Source organism: Octopus sinensis, linkage group LG1, assembly GCF_006345805.1.
Source record: "Octopus sinensis linkage group LG1, ASM634580v1, whole genome shotgun sequence".
Taxonomy (NCBI): domain Eukaryota; kingdom Metazoa; phylum Mollusca; class Cephalopoda; order Octopoda; family Octopodidae; genus Octopus; species Octopus sinensis.
In genome coordinates, this window is record NC_042997.1 from 44502501 (window position 1) to 44520973 (window position 18473).

Genomic DNA, 18473 nt, shown 5'->3' on the forward strand with positions numbered 1-18473 from the left:
TATTTACCAGATCCTTGTTACTATTAAAGGAAGGACTGGTTATTTATATTTTTTTTCTGCTTTTGTTTTCTTTTTTAATGTACAAATTTTGCTTTTTCAGCAAAATATCTTTTTTGCAGTCTCCACAATGTCTCTTTATGGTTTGTGCAGTCAGTTTTTTCAAGTTAGTATCAAACTTTGGCATTATATTCTTATAATAGTCTGAATGTATTTCATTGAAAATCAAACAAAACAAAGATTTAAAAAAAAAAAAGGAAAGAATGCACAAAAAAGAGAAAAGAATCTCCACGAATAAAAAGAAAAAAAAGGTCGAGGATAATCGAAGCTTCAATGTTATCTGTTGTTGCTTATCTGTGTTTGTCTTGTTTGTGATATCGTGTGATATGGTGTGCATATTTAAGATGGCCAGTAGAAGAGGAATGCGATTTTAACTTATTGATCTGTTGTTGTTATTGAGTATTTATTTGTCTATTTTCCATATACAATGATTTCACTTAAGCGCCAAGATCTTCTTGAGGACATCCAGTGTGTGTGTGTGTGTGTGTGTGTGTATATGCTTGTTTCCACATAGATATGACTGGTGTTAAGATTCGTATGACATGAATATTGTTATATTTGTGTATACATACTTAAAATCATGCTTCTGTATGTATGTATGTATGTGTGTATGTGTGTGTGTGTGTTTGTTTGTTTGTTTACATGTGGGTTTGTACTAAGTTGCTATTTTATTGGTTTTCAATTTATTGCTGGGGCATCACCTTCGAAGGTTTTAGTTACTTGTATTGATCCAAATACTTTGTCTGATTTTTATTTTGTCAACCATGTCTAGGTGCAAGCATGGTTGTGTGGTTAAGAGGCTTGCTTCCCAACCACATAGTCTCAGGTTCAGTCCCACCATGTGACAATTTAGGAAATGTCTTTTATCATATCCCTGGGCTGACCAAACCTTTGTAAGTGGATTTGGTGACTGGAAACTGAATGAAATCTGTGTGTGTGTGTTTGGACGATTGTCTAGACATTACGTGATAATTGTAAGCAAGCATTACCGTCATACAAGTGATGTTATATATTCCCAGTCTTCCATGAAACTGTATCTGGCCCTGAGAAAATATTACCTTGCTTGAAAATAGGTGAATATTGGTGATAGAAAGGACATCCAGTCATAGAGAATCTGTTTTAACAAATTCTGTCTGGCTCATGTCAGCATGGAAAAGTTGATGATGATGATGATGATGATGATGTGAGGTGGAACAGGAGCATACTCCAATATCATAATGTACTTTTCATGATGCACTGATCCTACCATTTCAAGCTGATATGTTACACACATAAATTCTGTGGGTTTCTCCCAATTTCTTAGGATTTGGTCAACCTAAGACTATGATAGAAGACACTTGATCAAGATATCATGCAGCAAGATTGAATTGGAACTCTCAGCACTGAAAAACAACTTCTTAATTATACATGAAAGAATACTGCTGCATTTGCGCATACATATGCACATATGCATGTGCCTGCGTGTGTACTTGTTTCGTTTTTCTTATGTATGCAGTAATTACAATTATGATGATATAATAATTAACTATCTTGTGCTCTGAGTTCAAATCCTGCTTGGGATTACCTTTGCCTTTAATGATGATAAACTAAGAACCGGACGTGTCTTGTGGTGTATTCAGTTAATTAATTTTTATTTTTCTCCTACAAATGTTTAGGTGTCTGATTGTGAAGAACATCTTTGCCTTGTTTTCACTCTCTGCATGTATTCCACATTCGGTTCCCTCAGGAGCTTCTCAACAAAGCAACAACACACTTTTTACACATGTTTCATATAAGCTGGCATCTTAAGAGGCTTCCTTTTGCATGAATTGAGCAACAGATGCTTCATATGGGCTGCATTTGTGAAACCTTTTATTATCAACAGAGGTGACTTTTTCTGATTTTTTAATTCTAGTCATTGTTGTTATGAACCAGCGAAGGGACCTCTCTATAACTGCTTTACCTGCTAGAAATAGCAGCTAAATTATTGCTCAAGTTATACCTTATTTAAGAAAGGAAGCTACACTGCAAAATTTCATTCTAGGTGCACTGTATACGAATAAATATGGAATGGTCATAGCTGTAACTTCTGATTGATTTGAGTCTAAACACTGACATTCTTGCTACTATACTTTCATTTTAGTACTTATTATATTGTATAATTAACAGAAATTATCAACATTTTATAGATATTCCTACTACAAATAACTTCTGTGAAAGCCTCATATTTTAAGTCTTGATTTTCTGCCAACATGCCAAAGATCTTACTAGACCTTTTGTGTGTTCATTGCTGCCCATATATCAAAGCAAGGCTACTTTCTGTTTGGCACAAGAAATTTCATGCATTTTCTAGAATTTTTTGATTTTTATGTCTTTGGATTCTAGATCGTATCTCCAGGTTTTTAACTTTGTCTCTAACTCCTTTACAGAGTCTGCTTTGAAGACCCAAGTCAAAATCACCAGCATATAAAAGTTCTCAAAATACAACTTGTTCAGGATTCTTGGTACCCTTCTTTGTCTTCAATTAGTGGTCTTGGAAGGGAGATAATATCATTCCCCTAGTTTTTGCCTCTCTGCTTAATGCTGAAGTTGCAATCAGTGGTACTCTAGAAGAAGTAGAAAACTGCAGTAGTTGCTGTCTTAATCTTCACCTCAGGAACCTATTACTCTTACCATTTCTGCTGCCTTTAGTTTCTCTGTTATTGTTGTTGCTTTTCCTCTTCTGGGTAGAAAGCCCTTGAATGGCTTTTACTGCCATGCATTTAGCAACTGGGTAAGTCATCATAGTTACAAGGACTTAGGGGAGGGTGTCGATACAAATTCCACCTGACTAAAATGTTGTTGCAGGTCTCCTCCATGTTAACCACATGACCATACCGTTGCACAATGGTGACGACAAACCAAGGGTCAGTGTCCATAATAATCATCATCATCATCATCATCGTTTAGCGTCCGCTTTCCATGCTAGCATGGGTTGGACGGTGCAACTGGAGTCTGGGAAGCCAGAAGGCTGCACAAGGCCCAGTTTGATCTGGCAATGTTTCTACGACTGGATGCCCTTCCTAACGCCAACCACTCCATGAGTGTAGTGGGTGCTTTTTACATTCCACCGACACAGGTGCCAGACGAGTCTGGCAACTGGCCACGATCGGATGGTGCTTTTTACGTGCCACCGGCAATACCACTAGTTATTATAATTATATTCCTGTGATCCACATACTGTTGCACCAGCTCGTGACCAGGCTTCTAGTCCACGTCTCCTAACTTAATTCTTGGCGTTAAAAGTCCTGACACCTGCTTTCTTTGATTGTCATGTCTTTGGTTTGCTTGTTTCTTTATTTTTAATAGCCATATTAAATCAAGGGGCATATATCCGGCCTCATATTGGCCAGAGTTCCCTGCAGCTCTTTTGGGACTCTCTTTTACTTGTTTCAGTCATTTGACTGCGGCCATGCTGGAGCACCGCCTTTAGTCGAGCAAATCGACCCCGGGACTTATTCTTTGTAAGCCCAGTACTTATTCTGTTGGTCTCTTTTGCCGAACCGCTAAGTGACAGGGACGTAAACACACTAGCATCAGTTGTCAAGCAATGCTAGGGGGACAAACACAGACACACAAACACATATATATATATACATATATACGACAGGCTTCTTTCAGTTTCCGTCTACCAAATCCACTCACAAGGCTTTGGTCGGCCCGGGGCTATAGCAGAAGACACTTGCCCAAGGTGCCACGCAGTGGGACTGAACCCGGAACCATGTGGTTTGTTAGCAAGCTACTTACCACACAGCCACTCCTGCGACTATAGAAAACCTGTATACTTTTTCTTTTGCCTGGAGTTAACTGATGTATAGTATTTTTTGGCTTGCAATGCTAGCAAAACGGTGTTGTTTTAGTGTGCATTTTACCATCTTTTTCCTTTTGCGCTTGTCAAATTGTAATTCTTTAGCTGTCAGTTTTCTTTGATTGTCATGTCATTGTGTTTTTGCCTGTTTCTTTATTCTTAAATTTGGTTTTGGTTTACTTCGTTGGGGGGTACCTCCTCCCATTACTCCCAAATTGGCCATATTAAACCAGTATTAAGCAAATCATGCAGTACGTTTGCAAAACATATTTGTACACCAAAAATTTGTCAAAGAATGAACCATTTCCAATATTCTGAAGGCTTTTGTCCATTAAAAAAAGAATCTGGATAAAACAAAGCAAAGCAAAGCTTGTTTTCCATTAAATAATCCTGAAAAAATTTCCTTTTAAGTGAAGCTCACTTAGTGAAACATGCCTGTTCACAACAAACATCATCAACTACAGAAGTGTGGAGTGTAATAAATCAGCTATATTCTCCTTTACATAACCTAAATAAGCTATCATCATCATCATCATCATCATCATCATTATGAAGGCAGCGAGCTGGCAGAATTGTTAGCACACCGGGCGAAATTTAGCAGTATTTTGTCTGCTACTATGTCCCGAGTTCACATTCTGCTGAGGTCGACTTGACCTTTCATCCTTTCGAGGTCAATAAATTAAGCACCAGTTGAGTACTGAGGTCGATGTAATCGAACATCCCCCTCCCCCAAATGTCAGGCTGTGTGCCTATAGTGATCACGTGACCGACCAGACCATCAGATGTTGTTACACATCGCTGGTCACAATGCGTTCGCATTGTTTTAGCCTTCGAATGACGCCACCCCGCTGGCTAAGCGAGCAGGCCCACAGAAGAAAGAGTGAGAGAAAGAGTGGTGAAAGAGTACAGCAGGGATCACCACCCCCTGCCGGAGCCTCGTGGAGCTTTTAGGTGTTTTTGCTCAATAAACACTCACAACGCCCGGTCTGGGAATTGAAACCGCGATCCTGTGACCGCGAGTTCGCTGCCCTAATCACTAGGCCATTGCGCCTCCACGTGCCTATAGTAGAAAAGATTATTATTATTATTATTATTATTAAGGCTGCGAGCTGGACGAAATGCTTAGGGGTATTTCACTTGTCACTAGCTACATTCTGATTTAAAATTCTGTCAAGGTCGACTTTGCCTTTCATCCTTTTGGGGTAGATAAATTAAGTACCAGTGAGACACTGGGGTTGATGTAATTGACTAGTTCCCTCCCACCAAATTTCAAGCTTTGTGCCTTTAGTAGAAAGGATTATTATTATTATTATTATTATTATTGAGTGAGATAGTAGCAGATGTCATCAAAGAGACACTGGGGTACAAATATATGAAGCCTAGTATATTCATCATGACTACCCATCAGATAAGGGTATTCCAACACATGCATCACAACCATGTGTGTGACATGGTGACCTACTAAGATAAACATCACATAGCCCTGCAGGTGGGGCCCAGTTGTAATTTTCTTCAGGTTGAGTAGCCCATTCTGCTCAAATAGTCCCTGAATGAGGGTTGTTTAAGGATGATGAATGAAATACCCATGTTTCCAGGGGTGAAATATTCATACCCCAAAGAATTCCCCTCAACACATGGCTACAATGCTCCCCAACTACTCCTGCTCATGAGCAGAGATGCTCATATGATCAGCCACTCAGGGACATACTCAACTGGTTACGGTCAGGCAATTGACAAGCAAATCTATGGTATTGAGCAGAAACATATAGGCGCAGGAGTGGCTGTGTGGTAAGTAGCTTGCTAACCAACCACGTGGTTCCGGGTTCAGTCCCACTGCGTGGCATCTTGGGCAAGTGTCTTCTGCTATAGCCCCGGGCCGACCAATGCCTTGTGAGTGGATTTGGTAGACGGAAACTGAAAGAAGCCTGTCGTATATATGTATATATATATGTGTGTGTGTGTGTTTGTGTGTCTGTGATTGTCCCCTTAGCATTGCTTGACAACTGAAGCTGGTGTGTTTATGTCCCCGTAACTTAGCGGTTCGGCAAAAGAGACCGATAGAATAAGTACTGGGCTTACAAAGAATAAGTCCCGCGGTCGATTTGCTCGACTAAAGGCAGTGCTCCAGCATGGCCGCAGTCAAATGACTGAAACAAGTAAAAGAATAAAAGAGCCCAGGTAAGTGCTTTGCCATCAATTCATTGAGGAAAGTTTACTGAGAAAATATATCCGTAGAATCTCACTATTAATAGTTAAAAGAGGAGGGGGGAAGCACTCCGTCGGTTACGACGACGAGGGTTCCGGTTGATCCGAATCAACGGAACAGCCTGCTCGTGAAATTAACGTGTAAGTGGCTGAGCACTCCACAGACACGTGCACCCTTAACGCAGTTCTCGGGGATATTCAGCGTGACACAGAGAGTGACAAGGCCGGCCCTTTGAAATACAGGTACAACAGAAACAGGAAGTAAGAGTGAGAGAAAGTTGTGGTGAAAGAGTACAGCAGGGATCACCACCATCCCCTGCCGGAGCCTTGTGGAGATTTTTGGTGTTTTCGCTCAATAAACACTCACAACTGTGAATCGAAACCGCGATCCTACAACCGCGAGTCCGCTGCCCTAACCACTGGGCCATTGCACCTCCACAATAGTTAAAAACTATTTTATTGAAAAGAAAAAAGCAGCAAATTGATGACGGTGAAATTTCCCTGCAGTGAATTGATGACAGTGAACTTACTGAACATATTTACACCAAGATAAAACAATGTACATGATAACACTTCCAATCAGTTAAGATCAGAAGCCATGAGAGGTACTGCCTAGTACTGCATCAGGGCATTTGTTGTTGTGAGAGTCACGACACTCCCTGTGAGAACATCATCATCATCGTTTAACGTCCGTTCTCCATGCTAGCATGGGTTGGACGGTTCGACCGGGGATCTGGGAAGCCAGAAGGCTGCACCAGGCTCCAGTCTTATCTGGCAGTGTTTCTACAGCTGGATGCCCTTCCTAACGCCAACCACTCCGTGAGTGTAGTGGGTGCTTTTTACGTGCCACCTGCACTGGTGCCAGGCGAGGCTGGCATCGGCCACGGTCGGATTGGTGCATTTTACGTGCCACCTGCAGACTTGACTAAATGACTATAAATAGTAGCGGTCTGAGTGAGAGACAGAAAGAGTGGGCGTTAATTGCAGGAAGTTGTAAGGTGTTGTTTTGTCCGAATATCGTTTGTTGGTTCGTGTATGGTTTGTGGAGAGTTTGTTGGATTGCTATGTTGCTGCTACCCTGCTTTGTTATATATGTTTATTGTTGTGGAGGCGCAATGGCCCAGTGGTTAGGGCAGCAGACTCGCGGTCATAGGATCGCGGTTTCGATTCCCAGACCGGGCATTGTGAGTGTTTATTGAGCGAAAACACCTAAAGCTCCACGAGGCTCCGGCAGGGGATGGTGGTGATCCCTGCTGCATTCTTTCACCACAACTTTCTCTCACTCTTACTTCCTGTTTCTGTTGTACCTGTATTTCAAGGGGCCGGCCTTGTCACTCTCTGTGTCACACTGAATATCCCCGAGAACTACGTTAAGGGTGCACGTGTCTGTGGAGTGCTCAGCCACTTACACGTTAATTTCACGAGCAGGCTGTTCCGTTGATTCGGATCAACCGGAACCCTCGTCGTCGTAACCGACGGAGTGCTTCCATCCCATATGTTTATTGTTACTACACGGTTAAAGTGTAAACAGGCATCGTCTTAAATAGTGGACGAGAAACTACATTACAATAGCATTATCATCATTATTATTATTATTATCATCTCTTTTTGAAAAAAAAATTTATAACTCAGTTAAAGCACAATATAATCATTAATATGTGATGTGAATTGACTTGGGTTGTTGGGTGTAAAAAACACTGCTGTTTTTTGTTGATGGTATGTAGTTCTGGAAAAGGAAAACTAGGAAGTAGTGATGAAGTGTTATAATGTTGGCTATGAGGTGGTGTTCATTCTCATCAATACCATAGTTATTACTTAAAGTAGTAAATATATCTCTCCTAAAAGTCTGAGATTTTATTTTATAGACATGGACCTGCAAGAAACTCATTCTGCTCTGGACCACTCTCTCAAACCTTCCCCCTCTCTATTCCTTATCCTCCTTGCATAAAGATTCCCCCACCTAACCCGGAGTACATAGTCTTGCAAGTTGCATGGCAACCCCCAGCAGTACTGGTAGTACAAGAAAAATGCTTCCAACTTGCACTGTTAAGTGGTTGGTGTTAGAAAGGTCATCTGGCCATAGAAACCATACCGAACAAAAACTGAAATATAATGTAGTTCTTGGGCCTATTAGAGTCTGTCAAACCATCCAACCCATGCTAACATGGAGCATAGATGTTAAATGATGATGATTTAGTAGAACTGAAAAAAAAAAGAAAAGGAAGATAATTAAATCCTTTTCAATTTACTGTTAGGTTGAATTATTCCCTTCAGAAATAACATACCCAGGTATGCATGCATTTCATCAACACTTGTACAAACAAAACTGGCTGCTCTCTTTTGTTTATTATGCAAATTAGTTTGTTGGCTGATAAAATAAGTGGAAAATGTTTTCCCCAATACAATTAAGTGGAAAATGTTGCCCCTTTCCTCTGCAAAAAAACCCCCAAAAAACCCAAAACAAAAACTAAAATCTTCACATTAAGCCCCAAAGGTATTTTTGGATCAACAGCACTTGCAAAAGGATCAGTGTCCAATTCTTCAAGTAATATTTTGGTCTGAGTCACTTGAGGGAAAATTGGATCCAAGTTAGACAATGAAGTCCGCATTGAAGAAATAAATATATCTCACTGTTTATCATCTCTAAAGCCTTATCTGCCAAAAATTCAATGATTATATAATTAAATAAGCTGTTGCATAATACATAATTAGAGTCATTTTTCAAAGAATGTTTCGATAAAAAAACAAACAAATGCAATAAGTTGCAAAAATTTAGGAACATTTGGGTTGATTTTAATAACAACATTACAAATTGTAGGTATATGATAGAAGAATGGATTAAAGTTTTCTCATTTAGATTACAGATGTTATAACTTCCTTTAAAACAAATGTAAACATGGGTTGTTTAATTCATGTAGTTTCAAGTGATCTAAGACTGATAGACAGATACGGTACCATACATATTTGTGTCATGCAGGATGTTAGAGTTAGTATTTTGTATAGTCTCAGTACAAGTTCTAGTTTGTATCAATGCTTATCCTCATTTTATTTATACTTAGCTCATGTATATTGATTATAGATTATAGAACCAACAAGAAACATGACTTAGCGTAAAAATCTATGTAATTTGTGTACCTGTGTAATTTATGCAGGTTATTTTCAGGATAAAAATTATTTGAAAAAAAAGCTTCTACTCATGTAAAATTTGCACCTGAATGTGCGATATGGCCGGGGGGGAAAAGCTTTTCAATTTAGTTGTATTTAGCATAATTTCACTTATGATTAGATTTTATTAAATTTTCATCAAATAAAAATAATTTCTGTTTAACAGGTAGAAAGTTATTAAATTACGAAGTGTTTGTATTGTTTATAATAAACTTTATTTGACATTTCTTACCTACAAGAAATTATGTCCAATCTTAGCATACTTTTGTATGTCTTCTCAAATCACAATCACAAGAAAAGTTGTTGATAATTCTTACCAACAAAAACAAAGCTGATAAATATGCACAAGTGTAGCAAAATAAGTTTAATTACCAATAAATATCAGCTTGGATGAGACTTTACTCAACTGACAGAGGAAGGTGACCGATCAAACTGATTATGTAAACAGAATTTTGATTGGTCGAAAGTGTCTTCTTGTCGCAAGCTCTGATTTTCTGTTTATTCTTGTCAGAACTTTTGATTTGGAATATTGAAATTTTAATCCCTTTCACACTTATAAAATGTCAAGCAAACTTAAAAATTTGTCATTACCGTTTTAGTTGGGAGACCAAACTGATAGTTTGGTAACCTTCTAAAATAAATATTAAAAATTGAAAGGAGAAAATAAACAGCTTTGCAAGTTTAACTCAGTGTTTATTGAACAAGAGATGTGCGAAATTTAAGAAGCAACTTGTTAGAATGTACACGTCTGCGAGGAGTCATAAACAAGAATAGCAAAAATCAACTATACCAAAAGAACTGGTAATACATACTCTTTACTCTTTTTATACTCTTTTACTCGTTTCAGTCATTTGACTGCGGCCATGCTGGAGCACTGCCTTTAGTCGAGCAAATCGACCCCGGGACTTATTCTTTGTAAGCCCAGTACTTATTCTATCAGTCTCTTTTGACGAACCGCTAAGTGACAGGGACGTAAACACACCAGCATCGGTTGTCAAGCAATGCTAGGGGGAAAAACACAGACACACAAACACACACACACACTTATATATATATACATATATACGACAGGCTTCTTTCAGTTTCCGTCTACCAGATCCACTCACAAGGCATTGGTCGGCCCGGGGCTATAGCAGAAGACACTTGCCCAAGATGCCACGCAGTGGGACTGAACCCAGAACCATGTAGTTGGTTAGCAAGCTACTTACCACACAGCCACTCCTGCGTCTCATTACAAGTCTCATTACAAGTGTTCTACGAAGAGAACATAAGACTGCTGCATAATTCAACATGACTGTGAAATGACATTAAACATCGTATAAGGTAAATGAAGGTTTCTGTAGGAACCCTACGTCATATTCACTTAGTTCACACGCACAAGGATGAACTATGATGTTGTCGTTGGTGTAAGATGCAGTAAGAGCTGGTTGCAGCGATGTCGGCGGTGATGAATTTCATAGTCCTAACGTGGAGGAAGTGAGCAATAGCTTCCTGGGAGCAAACGCAAGCTAGACTTCTTAAGTGGAGAAAAACTGATCTATTTAAGGAAATTGCTGGGCTCCATTGCGGTAGGTAGAAACTCAAAGCAATGTAAAATATGGCCTGGACTGTGATTACCAGCATGAATGTCAAACTTCAGAAAGTAGTTAACCATTTAATGGTTTTAGAAAATTTATACAGAAAACGTAAGCATTTTACCGTCCAGCATAAATAAAAGTCTACTTTATATTTTTTCTGTAAAAACTTATTCTGACATTAAATGAGTCAACTTCTGGTACAAATATTTACATTTGTATGTAATTTTTCAACAAAAAAGATTCTGGAAATGATCTACTTTTGTAATTCACACATCCGCTAAAGATTATTTTTGTTTCTTGCGAGAAAAAGTGTGTAAATTACATGGGTTTTTCCAGTAATTTATTGCTGTATTTCATCCCGAAAGTTGAAGAATCGAAAAGAAACCAAACGTTTCTATAAATGGTGCAATATCAAAAACATTTCATTTTCTTTTATTCTTTTACTTGTTTCAGTCATCTGACTGTGGCCATGCTGGAGCACCACCTTAAAGGGTTTTAATTGAAGAAATCAATCCCAGGACTTATTCTTTGTAAGCCTAGTACTTATTCTATCAGTCTCTTTTGCTGAACTGCTAAGTCACCAGGACATAAACAAACCAGCTTTGGTAGTCAAGCGATGGCAGGGGGACAAACAAAAACACACTCATAAATACATACACATGTATGCATTTATACAATAAGCTTCTTTCAGTTTCCGTCTACCAAATCCACTCACAAGGATTTGGTCAGCCTGGGGCTATAGTAAGAGACACTTGCTCAAGGTGCCATGCTGTCAGACTGTACCTGGAACAATGTGATTAGGAAGCAAACTTCTTACCTCACAGCCATGCCTGCACCTATTTTATATATTTCAGTTTTACTTTTGACTAATCATTTTGATATTTTTTTTACTTTAGCTTTGTAATTTTTTTAGTTTTTTTTGCTACTGTTATTTCATACTTTTTTATTTACTGATCTCACTACTAAATTTTGTTCCCTGTAGTGGCCAGGAATTTGGGATTTTCCTTTCAACAGACCCTAAAAAATAACAATAATATTGGATAAATTTCTTGTGGAATGGAATTAAACAATTGAAGTAATTCATTTGTCCAGGAATCAAAAGAGATGCAATCATCAAAAATTGTAATTTTCACATTTGTTTGGTTATTGAAATAATTTCAAACATCTTTTCTCAAGAATTACACTTCATAAAAATAATACAGCACCAGGTATATTATGGAGTAAAGTATAGTTTGTGTTCATGTAGCTAACGGCAGCAAGAAAATTAGATTGTGGTATGCAGATAACAATAATAAAAAATCAGGTGAACATAAACATTGTATTTGTTTGTGTCTATCACAGACTCTCTTTTGAATTTAGGTTGTCAGATAATGTTAATTACATGATTTTTATGGTTTTAATTAAAATCTAATTGAAAATCTGTAATCTACACTGCCATTGGCAAATAAAGTAAAAACTGTTAACTGCTCTTCTGGTGTGCATGTGTGATGGCCTAGTTGTTTAGAAACTGGCATCAGAATTCCATATTATTTCTTCTTGAAGTTGGTCAAGAATTTGTTTTAGATGCAAATATTCTGATGTGTCCTTAGGCAAGATAGTTAGCTTGCTTAAGGTAACATTGCTTTTCAGTATTATTCTACCCAGGAAGCTAATCTATTATTATATACTTGCTTTTTTAAGTGAAGAGAATGTTATAAAATTGGAGACACCTACCTGTCCTATTTCACTTTGTTGCTTACTCATAGAAACGAAGTTGTCATATGATCCTCTGTCCATTTTATTCTGCTGTCAAGTTTCTATTTATTCTAGTCATTTTTGCAATCAGACAAGAGACGTTTTGGTCTACATGTATTTGAAAGCACGGCTGATGCCAGCGCGCCTAGACTGGCTTCCGTGTCGGTGGCACGTAAAAAGCACCATCCGAATCGTAGCCGAAGCCAGTGCTGCCTTGACTGGCTTCCATAAAATGCACCAATCCGACCGTGGCCGATGCCAGCCTCGCCTGGCACCAGTACAGGTGGCACGTAAAAAGCACCCACTACACTCACGGAGTGGTTGGCATTAGGAAGGGCATCCAGCTGTAGAAACTTTGCCAGATAAGACCGGAGCCTGGTGCAGCCTTCTGGCTTCCCAGATCCCCGGTTGAACCGTCCAACCCATGCTAGCATGGAGAACGGACATTAAACGATGATGATGATGATGATGATGAGAGCTAGCAAACTTTGGAGAATGATGTGAACAAACGTCATTGGCCATAGATCAGTAACTTTCATATGAAGGGCAGAATGTAAGCATTCACACTCCTCCTATATACATGCACACAAGCACACTGCTAGCTTTGTGTAGTGTCTGCTTACCAGATTCACTCTCAAACCATAGGATGGCTCTGAGCTGTAGTAGAAGGCACTTTCTGAAGGTGCCACACTGTGGGACTGGATCTAAAACCACATAGTTAGGGTGCAAGCTTCTAAATTGTAGAGTTACGCCTGCACTTATAAATATACCTGTGTAAACTATGATTTTAGATCAAGAAATCTGTTATTTTGAAGATTAAATATTGTGATAAACTGTAATAGCAATGTTTTTTTTCTGTTTTTTTTTAAAACTATATTAGTTCAAGCATTGATGAATACAAGATGAAAAGGAAAAATAATGATGAGCTCTTTGAGAGAATCACATCTTTATTCTGTTTATTGGGTAAAAATACTAATAATTACACTGTAGATTGTGTTATTCTGATCTCAAGGTTTGTGCATCTGAGTTTCATGTGCCATATTATCAGATGTTACTACTGTTGTGTACAAACTGAAGTACTCTCTGTGGTCACATCATTTCTTCATCTTGCATATAACAATGTTGATAAAACGGCTCAAGATTTGGCTTGTGTTATCTATTGAGTGGGTTTAGTGCACATCTCAGAAACAGCATGAATATTGCAAATCTCTTCCCCATTTCTCACACTCTGAAACATAATGCCTACCTAAGAGAAGGCAATAGGCCTTCTCTTTTTACCATTTTCTTCCTTTTTTCAAATCTTTCACAATTTCTATTTGCAGTGGTAAGTTGTTGATTTAGTGGTGGAAATTGAATAGATCTCACAGGACAGTTAGCAGATGTATAGATTTCTCTACAGCACTACAACTGTCATCCATAAACAGTTGCAATTTGTTGTGATTCTCAATGTCTATTTAGTTTAACATATATACTTGATAAGTCTTCATATTCTGAGTTGGACTTTATTACATAAACCACTGTTGTACGCTTTTTATATTAAATACTTGTCAGTATTGTTATTGTCTTTTTGGCAGGGAGGGTAACTCTAATTGCTTCAGATTGGACTGGCCGGTGCCACTCAACTAGCACATTGGAAGACCGAGATAACTTACAAATCAAGCCCCTTTTTAATGAAGTATACTTTTTTTTTAAATACCCAATCTGATTATTTCATTGCTTTGTGGTTCCTGGCAGAATAAATGTCCAGGTGAAAATTGGAAAGGCTTGAACCGTGAACTTATATAATATCAAACTATCACATCTGTTCTACCACTAAATTAACAACTCACCTTTGCAAATAGAAATTGTGAGAGATTTGTAAGAAGGAAGGAAATGGTAAAAACAAAAGGAAATTTATTTAAATAACCTTTAAGTTAAGAATTATTTAGCAGAGTATGAAGTTTAGTTTCTCAGGACATTGACATTGGAATATTTGAAAGTAAACATTGTTATAATGATGTATGAGTTGATGTCAGAATGTTAGAGTACAGTTATATAGCTTCATAGAATTTAGTTCAGTATTTTGCTATCATTTCTCTGGGGTCAATAAACTAAGTATTAAGTACATTAGTAGCTTTGATTCACTCAGCTTCCTTTCATTAAAAAAGGACCCCCATTGATAGTCACAAGAAATCCTACATGTTGTCAACATTCATTGTAAAATTCAAACTTTTATCTGTTTATAGTTCAGTGCTCATTTGGACTGTTGCCAAATGTGACCAAAGCTACTCTTGGGAATTCTGTGAAAATCTCTATATATATAAACGGCAGTTTGTCTGTCTGTGTGTCTGTCAGGTTGTACCCTCACCCTGACCACGGCTTTCAACCGATTCTGATGAAACTTGACACACACATAGCCCAATGTCATAATTCAAAACTAACGCAGTGAAAATTTTTTAAAGTTCCCCCAGTTCTGAAAAAAATTGATAAATTCGACATGGGGTCGAGAATCTAAGCTTTTTATATGCAACACATTTTCTGTTCTAGTTTTCGCAACTTGCAATCGATTTTCACCAAACTCATGGTGAAGCTTAATGTTACCCTAAGAAACTTAATTCTGATGTTAGTTTTCCATGCAATACCTTACCATCAGAAAAAATCGATAAAATCATGCCATTTTGGGAAATCGCGTTCAAATTCAAGATGACATCTTTTCGACAATATCTTTCACAAATTGGCAGGAATTTTTTAAAAATTCACAGCAAGCATCATTTCTGCTCCAAGGAGCTATATGGCCCTTTTTATTCCAATAGGATACTTTATTACTGGAAAAAATCGGTTAATTAAATCATATGTGGGACACAACTCGACCTTTTTATCGCCCAAAGGGACAGCTAGGAACATTCGTATACACAAAAGTATTCGAGTGAAGAGAAGACATTGCAACCTACACATGCACCTTCGTTCCCTAGAGGGAAAGGACTAGATTGGGATTAGTCGTTGCCTACTAGGGGCTCTTACATACCCGGGCAACGCCGGGCTATGCTGCTAGTCAAATGCTAAAATGAAGAGGTATCTTCAAAAGCTGTTTGCTAACATCAAAGTGTTTCTAGATACTGCATTACACATGTTCCTTTTTGTACCCATTTAGTTGTATAAATATTGTTCACCATTATCATTATCATTGTTCAACATCTGTTTTCCATGTTGGGATGGGTTGGACAGTTTGACAGGAACTGGCCAAGTGGAGAGCTGCCCAGGTTCCATGTCTGTCTTGGCATGGTTTCTATAGCTGGATGCCCTTCCTAATTCCAGCCACTTTACTGAGTGTTGTGAATGCTTTTTACATGCCACTGACACAAGTACATTTTATGTGGGGCTGGCACTTGCAAGACAAAGACTTCTTGGCTGGGGAGGGAGTCGGGGCACGGCCATAAAGGACATGCTTTTATGTGTGAATGGCTACGATTTTACTTAGCTTGATGTTTTTTCTCAAGTACAGCAAATTGCCACAAGTCCCGGTCATTTCCTCAGTGAGGGTCAGCACCTGAAGATCCTTTCTCATAAAAGGTAAATTAAATCAGCAATTTAGTCTGCTAGAAATCTGTTTTCCTTATATTGTTCTATGGGTATAGAAAAATTGTTGAAAAATTTTCTTAATTAATCTTTCTCTTTTTCTCACACCCTACACACCCTTATATCTCAGCCTACCAGAAAATAAATTTACATATGAAATGTACATTTCAGCTCCAGTTCTTTTCTTTTCTTTTCATTTTATTTTAATCCCAAACATTTTATTCCGTGTGGGAAGCCCATCATCTTTGGACTTCTAAGTTGAACATAAAAATAAAATACAATGATTTCTTATATGGTACTAAGTCACTAATAGCGAGGGAAGAGTGATGCTAATCTAATCCAATCCATTAAAATACTGGTATTTATTTTATTGACTTGCTTTTTCATCTTCCCTAGAAAATCGAGTCAACCATAGCAATTTCAAGAGTGATGAGACTACTCTGATTAGTTTAGTATTGTTTTCTACAAGTGTGGCTGCTATTATACTTCTTTCTGTTTGTTATCTGTCAAAGTTGGTTTATCTGACTTCACTACAATTGCGATGATAGGTAGAGAGAGAGAGAGCGAAAGAGCTAAGTAGGCAGATAAGTAGTTTGGTTAGAAGATGAATAATGAAAATGATTTATGACTCAGCTGATTGATTAAACTGGATCGTTCCAGTAACAGGTTATTGCACAATGACTTTTCCTTTGTAACAAAAATAGTCTGTTAAGCAAGCTTATTAGCTTATTAAAATGGTGGATCCTTGATTGGTTTTGTTGACCAACTGAACTACTTACTTGTTAAATTAGCATATAAGTGGCTGAGTATTCCACAAGCTGAATCAACATAATGCAATATATGGCCGTTGCCAGCGCCGCCTCGACTGGCTTCTGTGCCGGTGGCACATAAAAAGCACCATCCGAACGTGGCCGTTGCCAGCGCCGCCTTGGCTGGCTTCCGTGCCAGTGGCACGTTAAAAGCTCCAACCGATCGTGGCCGATGCCAGACTCCCCTGGCACCTGTGCAGGTGGCTCATAAAAAGCACCCACTACATTCGCGGAGTGGTTGGCGTTAGGAAGGGCATCCAGCTGTAGAAACTCTGCCAGATCAGATTGGAGCCTGGTGCAGCCCCTGGCTTCCCAGACCCCCGGTTTGAACCGTCCAAACCGCGCTAGCGCGGAAAATGGACGTTGAACGATGATGATGATGATGATGATGGTGCAAGACAAAAAAAGGAAAAAAAGGAGCTGCCTGTGATGTGACTTTGAAATAGTTGAGTAAGCTTTTATGTTTTTGTTGAAGATAGGGCTTAGAGGTGCAATGAGATTGCAGAATTAGCTGGGCAGAATTGATAGTCTTAAAATGTTTTTTGTAAATCCTGTGTCTATAGGATGAGATTAATGCAGAGTGTCTGTGGAATAATTGTATTCAGAAAATGGACTTCAAATGATTCTAAGGTTTGCTAAGATGTTTTTGTTATAGGTGTATAGTTTAGCATATGACATGATGTTCCAGTAAATTTTATTAGGTTTGTTGGAATTCTTTAATGTCTATCTGTATACAGAGAACAAGGTTGAATGTGTTCTGTTAGTGTTTCAGAATATATATGTGTGTGTATTGACATTGTAAGAATTTTACAAACTTTTGAGAGAATGTGATTGTATATCTTGAAGCACACACATAAAACTATGAACAATGCCATGTAAATTATGGGTTGAAAACTCCAAAATTTTGCATGCTTACATGATATCGCCTGTTCGCACTGGGGTCAATGTAATCGACTTAATCCCTTTGTCTGTCCTTGTTTGTCCCCTCTATGTTTAGTCCCCCTGTGGGCAATAAAGAAATATATGTTGTGCTTAGTGATATAGTATTCCAAAAGAGAATCTTATATATATGGCAAGTAATCCCCTATGTCTGAGAGAGAGATGATAGGTTGGTTTTAACAGTGGTATAATATACTAGTTCCTTTACTCAGTAGTGTTCCTGGCAAAGGCAGATATTGCGATTGATACAATTTGCCGTTTGAGTTTTTGTAGTTGCGTTGGATTATTAGTTTTGTTTGATTGAATCTTACTATAATTTAAGTAGAATTCCTAGTGCAGAATAGGATATTCTGACAGGATTCTGTGGTGGAGAGCATCTATGTAATAACTGGAAGAACTGTTTGGCTATTAAAGCTTGTACTTATAGGTTGTAAAACAGGTTATATCCCTACATATCTTTCCCAGTGTTTGGTGCGTAGTTAACTTACTTTTCTAAGAGTTTCATTAGAATATTCTAAAATCTCTTTACCTCTTCATTAGAAGATAAAAGGACAGTCTTCAGTGAAATATTTCCTGCTAGATTGTTGAGATTACACTTGAAGTGTT

The 18473-nt window shown here is 38.2% G+C and overlaps 1 protein-coding gene across 4 annotated transcripts in view; it reads left to right on the forward strand.

The window, feature by feature from the left end:
- LOC115211381 (chromodomain Y-like protein 2) overlaps positions 1-18473 on the forward strand; it is a 249187-nt gene that overhangs the window by 71414 nt on the left and 159300 nt on the right. Inside the window, exon 1 of one of the 4 annotated variants that reach the window (XM_029780114.2) lies at positions 140-163. The exons of the other annotated variants lie outside the window; for them this stretch is intronic. The gene's annotated coding sequence lies outside the window, so the exon portion shown is untranslated. Of the gene's footprint in view, positions 1-139; positions 164-18473 lie in introns of those variants that run through there. 4 annotated transcript variants of the gene reach the window in all.